This window comes from Herpailurus yagouaroundi, unplaced genomic scaffold (assembly GCF_014898765.1).
Source record: "Herpailurus yagouaroundi ecotype Mexico unplaced genomic scaffold, PumYag 67375, whole genome shotgun sequence".
Classification (NCBI taxonomy): Eukaryota; Metazoa; Chordata; class Mammalia; order Carnivora; family Felidae; genus Herpailurus; species Herpailurus yagouaroundi.
In genome coordinates, this window is record NW_024420192.1 from 1,591,409 (window position 1) to 1,598,027 (window position 6,619).

A 6,619-nucleotide genomic window follows, 5' to 3' on the forward strand; every position below is an offset into this window, starting at 1 on the left:
TGTTCTGAGTTCCATTGATCTATGTGTCTGTTTTTGTGACAGCACCATACTGTCTGGATCACAGCTTTGTAATGTAAATAGAAGTCGGGAATTGTTATGCCTCTAGCTTTCTTTTCTTTTCTTTTTTAGGATTGCTTTGTCTATTTGGGGTCTTTTATGGTTCCATACAAATTTTAGGATCATTTGTTCTAGCACTGTGAAAAATGCTCCTGGTATTTTTATAGGGATTGCATTGAATGTGTAGGTTGCTTTGGGTAGTATTGATATTTTAACATATTTGTTTTTCCCATCCATGGGAATGGGATTTTTTTCCACTTTTTTTTGTGTCATTTTCAAATTTTTTCATCAGCATTTTATAGTTTTCAGAGTAGAGATCTTTTACCTCTTTGGTTAAGTTTATTCCTTGGTATCTTAAGGGTTCTGGTACAATTAAATAGGATCGATTCCTTGACTTCTATTTCTGCTGCTTCATTATTGGTGTATAGAAATATAACAGATTTCTACAGATTGATTTTGTATCCTATGACTACTGAATTTGTGTAACAGTTCTAGAAAATTGTTTGGTGGAATCGTTTGAGTTTTCCATATAGAGTATCAGGTCACCTGCAAATAGTGAAAGCTTGCTTTTTCCTTGCTGACTTGGTGCCTTTTATTCCTTTTGGTTGTCTGATTGCTGAGGCTAGGACTTCCAATAGTATGGCAAATAACTGTGGTGAGTGTGGACATCCTGGTCTATTTCCTGACCATAGAGGAAAAGCTCTCACTTTTTCCCCATTGAGGATGATATTAGTTGTGAGTTTTTTGTATATGGCCTTTACGATGTTGAGATATGTTCCTTCTATTTCTACTGTATTGAGGGTTTTCATCAAGAATGGATGTTGTAATTTGTCAAATGGTTTCTCTGAATCTATTGAGAGGATCATATGGCTGTTATCCTTTTTTTTTTATTAATGTGGTGTATCACATTGATTGATTTGTGTATACTGAACCACCCTTGCACTCCAGGAATAAATTTCACTTGATCATGATGAATCTATTAATTCTATTAATGTATGGTTGTATCCAATTTTCTAGTATTTTATTGAGACTTTTTTGCCCCATGTTCATTAGAGATACCTGCCTGTAGTTGCCTTTTTAGTGGAGGCTTTCTCTGGTTTTGGAATCAGGGTAATGTTGGCCTCATAGAATGAGTTTGGAAGTTTTCCTCCTGTTTCTGTCTTTTGGAATAGTTGAAGAAGAATAGGTGCTAACTGTTATTTAAGGATTTGGTAGAATTCCCCTGTGAAGCCATCTGGCCCTGGACTTTTGTTTGTTGGGAGATTTCTTTGATTACTTAGTCAATTTCTTTGCTGATTATTGGTCTGTTCAAGTTTTCTATTTCTTTCCATTTCAGTTTTGGTAGTTTATATATTTCTAGGAATTTACCCATATCTTCTAGATTTCCTAGTTTGTTAGCATATGATTTTTCATAATATTCTCTCATAATTGTTTGAATTTCTGTGTTTTTGTTTGTTCTTCCTCCTCTCTCATTGTGATTTTATTTGGGTCCTTTCTCTTTTCTTTTTGTTAAGTCTGGCTATGCGTTTATCAATTTTATTAATTTTTTCAAAGAACCAGCTCCCGATTTCATTGATCTGGTCTACTGGTTTTTGTTGTTGTTGTTGTTGTTGTTGTTTCTAAATCACTTATTTCTGCCCTATTATTTATTATTTCTCTTCTTCTGCTGGCTTTACACTTCATTTGTTGTTCTTTTTCTAGCTCCTTTTAGATGTAAAGATAGGATATTTGTGATTTTTCTTGTTTCTTGAGGTAAGCCCATATCACTATATACTCCCTCTGAGGACTGCTTTTGCTGCATCCCAAAATTCTTGGACCATTGTCCTTTTCTTTTCTTTTCTTTCTTTCTTTCTTTCTTTCTTTCTTTCTTTCTTTCAGACCATCCTGTTTTCATTTTTATTTGTTTCCATGTACTTTTTTATTTCCTCTTTTGATTTCCTTCATTCTTTAATAGGATGTTCTTTAATCTCTGTGCATTTGCGGGCTTTCCAAAGTTTTTCTTGTGGTTGACTTTAAGTTTCATAGTGTTGTGGATGGAAAAGATGCACAGTATGATCTCAATCTTTTTGTACTTGTTGAGGCCTCATTTGTGACATCGTATGTGATCTATTCTAGAGAATGTCCCATGTGCACTTGAAAAGAATATGTATTCTGTTGCTTTAGAAGGAAATATTTTGAATATATCTATTAAGTATATCTGGTTCGGTGTGTCATTCAAAGCCATTGTTTCCTTGTTGATTTTCTATTTGAATGACATTTCCATTGATATATGTGGGTTTTGAAGTCCCCTACTATTATTGTATTATTATCCATGTTTTCCTTTATGTTTGTTATTAAGTGTTTTATATATTTGATTTCACTCAAGTTGGGCACATGAATATTTACAATTGTTAGATCTTCTTGTTGGATAGTCCCCTTCATTTTGATAAAGTGCCCTTCTTCAACTCTTGGTACAGTTTTTGGTTTAAAATTTAGTTTGTCAAATATAAGTATTGCTACTCTGGATTTCTTTTGATGTCTATTTGCATGATAGATGTTTCTACATTCCCTCACTTTCAATCTGCGGGTGTTTTTAGGTCTAAAATGAGTCCCTCGTAGGCAGCATATAGTAGGTATTGTTTTTTTCTATCCATTCTGACATTCTATGTCTTTTGATTAAAGCATTTAGTCCATTTACACTAAAAGTAATCTTTGATAAATATTAATTTAGTGCCATTTTATTACATTTTTTTCATTGTTTCTGGATATTTTCTCTGTTACTTTCTAGTGTACTCAAGAAGTCCCCTTTACTATTTCTTGCAGGGATGATTTAGTATTCATGAACTCCTTCAGTGTTTGTTTGTCAGGAAAACTCTTTATATCTCCTTCTATTCTGAATGATAGCCTTGCTGGATAAAGTGTTCTTGGCTGCATATTTCTTCCCATTCAGCATTGGTGTATATCATGCCACTCCTTCTTGCCTGCCAAGTTTTTTACTTCACATCCGTGGCAACATCTGTTGTTTCCTGAATTTTTAGTTTTAGTCACTCTGAGCAGTGTGAGGTGGATCTCATTGTGGTTTTGATTTGTATTTCCCTGATGATGAATGACGTTGAGCATCTTTTCATGTGTCTGTTCAACATCTGGATGTCTTCTTTGGAAAAGTGTCTATTCATGTCTTCTGCCCATTTCCTCACTGGATTATTTGTTTTTTGGGTGTTGAATTTGATAAATTCTTCATAGATTTTGGATACTAACCCTTTATCTAATATGTCATTTGCAAATATCTTCTCCCATTTCCATCAGTTGACTTTTAGTTTTGTTGATTGTTTCCTCCACTGTGCAGAAGCTTTTTATCTTGATGAGGTCCCAGTAATTCATTTTTGCTTTTATTTCCCTTGCCTTCAGAGACATGTCAAGTAAGAAGTTACTGCAGCTGAGGTCAATGAGGTTACTGCATGTTTTCTCTTGTAGTTTTTTTTTTCTCCTGTAGGATTTTGATGGTTTCCTGTCTCACATTTATGTTTTTCATCCATTTTGAATTTTTTTTATGGATGGTGTAAGAAAGGGGTCCAGTTTCATTCTTCTGCATGTTGCTGTCCAGTTCTCCCAGCACCATTTGCTAAAGAGACTGTCTTTTTCCACTGGATACCCTTTCCTGCTTTGTCAAAGATTAGTTGGCCATGTATTTGTGGGTCCATTTCTGGGTTCTCTATTCTATTCCATTGATCTATTTGTTTTTGTGCCAATACCATACTGTCTTGATGATTACAGCTTTGTAATACGGCTTGAAATCCGGACTTGTGATGCCTCCAGCTTTGGTTTTCTTTTTCAATATTACTTGGCTACTTGGGTTTTTATGTGTCCCATACAAATTTTATGAGTGTTTTTTCTAGTTCTGTGAAGAACGATGGTGCTATTTTGATTGGGATTGCAGTGAATGTGTAGATTGTTTTGGGTAGTATCGACCTTTTAACAATATTTGTTCTTCCAATCCATGAGCATGAAATGTTTTTCCATTTCTTTGTGTCTTCAATTTCTTTCATAAGCTTTCTATAGTTCTCAGAGTACAGATCTTTTACCTCTTTGGTTAGGTTTATCCTACTATTCTTACAGAATTGTCTTTTGGGCACAGGATCACCACCTAAGTCACTAGGACGACTTCCACTCTTAAGATTCCCCTGTGATATTTCCTCCTCATTGGTCAAATGTGATCCCCTCCACATCTCTGGTCTGGCCACTCTGGCCCTGAGACCTCTACTGGGAGCTGGAAAAACCAGTGACTGATTAAACTAAAACCCAACCAGGGACCATTTTCTTGGGAAGCTGGTGTAAAGACTACTTGTGTTGAAATATTGCTTAGACCATGATGGATTTCTATCTTTATTATTTTTCATCAGTTTCCTCTATTAAGTTACAAAATTGGATAATTTCCCCTTGAAAAACTTTTCTGGTATATTCCACGGGTTACAAATGGGAGTTTCCTCACAGCATGGCACGACCTTCACAGGCACAGCCCAGCATGGCTCTTCCCATGCCCTTCAGCCCACAGTCAATTTTTGTTTCCTAATTTTTGTAACTTTTATTGAGTAGATGTTTCTTCACTTGCTTTTTGCTTTTAGGAATATTTCCAGATGTCTAAACATTTTTAAAAATAATCTTTACTAGTTTCGCTGGAGAGCAACTAATGCTGTCATGCGAGAAGTCAATTTTTCAGATTTCTGCCTTTAAATCTCTTTTATCTGTCTGTCTATCTATCTATCTATCTATCTATCTATCTATCTATCTATCATCTCCACTCCCTTGATTTCATCCAGTCTTATGGCTTTAAATATCAACTAAACACTGATGATTCTCAAATTTACATCTCCTTCAAGGGACTTTCCCTCTAAATTTGTGCCATATATCCAACTTCCTAGTTAACATCTCCAGTTAGATATCTAATAGTCATCTCAGGCTTCACATTTTCAACATTGAACTATTGATCTATGCTTCATCCTAAATCCTGCTTTATTCAGTCTTCACTATCTCAGTAAATACAAATTCTAATCTCCCTATTGCTCTGGTCAGAAATCTTGGAGTCATTCTTGACTCTTTTCCTTCTCTCTCACTCCATATACAATCTCCTGGCAAAAATCATAGGCTTTATCCTTAACATATTTCAAGATTTGCCCACGTCCCACCCTTTTCTACCAGATCCAAGATACTATTATCTCTTCCCTGGATTGTTTTAGTACCTTCCTAACTGGACTTCTTGCATCTAGACTCCTCATAGTTCTTTCTCCTAACATGCCAGAGTGATCCTGTTAAAACTTAAATCATCATATCATTTCTCTGCTTAAAATCATCTAATGTATTCTCATCTCAGAGAAGAATTTTATGCTCTTACAATGGCCAAAAAGGCTCCATAAGATCTGCACACCCATTCTCAGTTTACTCTGACCTCATCTGATATTGCTGCTACCCCTCACTCTGCTCTGTTCTTACTTTGCTCCTTAACACACCAACCTCACTTGACCTTGCTCCTTAACACACCAACCTCACTTGTACCTTGTAATCTTTGCATTTGTTATTGCCTCTGCCAGCAACACTTTTCTTAGGTATCTTCACAGATTCCTTCCTTTCCTTATTCAGGTCTTTCTCTTTAAGTCTTAATCTCATAAGGGCTTTTTCACCACCCCATTTAAAATTACTGTCTTCTTTCTGTCATTACTTCTTATTTCCCTTCCCTGCTTGCAATCATCTAACATAATGTATATTTCAATTATTTATTTTATATATTGTCTGTTTCCCTGCCAATAGACTATAAACTTCATGAGAACAGGGGTATTAGTCTGTTTTGTTCACCACCCAACAGCTAAGAATAGTGTCTGGCACAAAATTGATTCTTAATAAATACTTGTTGAAAGAATGAATAGATTTTAATGGAGGGAGAGAGCATAAGGGCACTTTCTGGGATGGGAAAATGAGACATAAAAAGTGGTCTTGTGACCTTTTTATTTGCCTCACAAATTGATCACAAAGAAACTTTGCTCTGGATTGAATGTTTGGGTCTCCTCAAATTTCATATGTTAAAGTCCTAATCCCCAATGTGATGGTACTTGGAGGTAGGGACTTTGGGAAGTAATTGAGTGATGAGTGTGGGGCCCTCATAAACGGGATTAGTACTCTTACATGAAGAAACATGAGAGAGATGATATCTCCTGTTCCTACCATGTGAGGACACAGCAAATAGGCAGACATCTGCAAACCAGGAAGAGGGCTCTCACCAGAACCCAACCACTCAAGCACTCTGATCTTGGACATCCAGCCTCCAGAACCGCGGGAAATAAGATTCTGCTTTTTAAGCCACCCAGTCTATGGTATCTTGTTATAGCAGTCAAACTAAGGAAGGCATGTATGTGAGCTCATATGTGCCTCAGTGTCAGTACTGCTTCCCTCTCACCCATAATCCAGTCAAGTTATTAGGTATTTGATCTGTAAATCATGACTTGGGCCATGGCATTTTTTGGCCATGGACACAGTATCCTCTCACCAGATCTAGACAAACTGGCGGATTTACAATCCTCTCCAAATTCTGCCA

The 6,619-nt window shown here is 36.2% G+C and overlaps 1 long non-coding RNA gene across 1 annotated transcript in view; it reads right to left on the bottom strand.

Moving 5' to 3' along the window:
• Positions 1-608: 608 nt before the first annotated feature.
• The window catches only part of LOC121024923 (uncharacterized), an 11,050-nt gene continuing 5,039 nt past the window's right edge, over positions 609-6,619 (bottom strand). Inside the window, exons 2-3 of the long non-coding RNA XR_005787877.1 lie at positions 5,474-5,479; positions 609-619 (exon numbers count right to left, since the gene is read on the bottom strand). This is a non-coding gene — a long non-coding RNA (uncharacterized LOC121024923). The remainder of the gene's footprint in view (positions 620-5,473; positions 5,480-6,619) is intronic.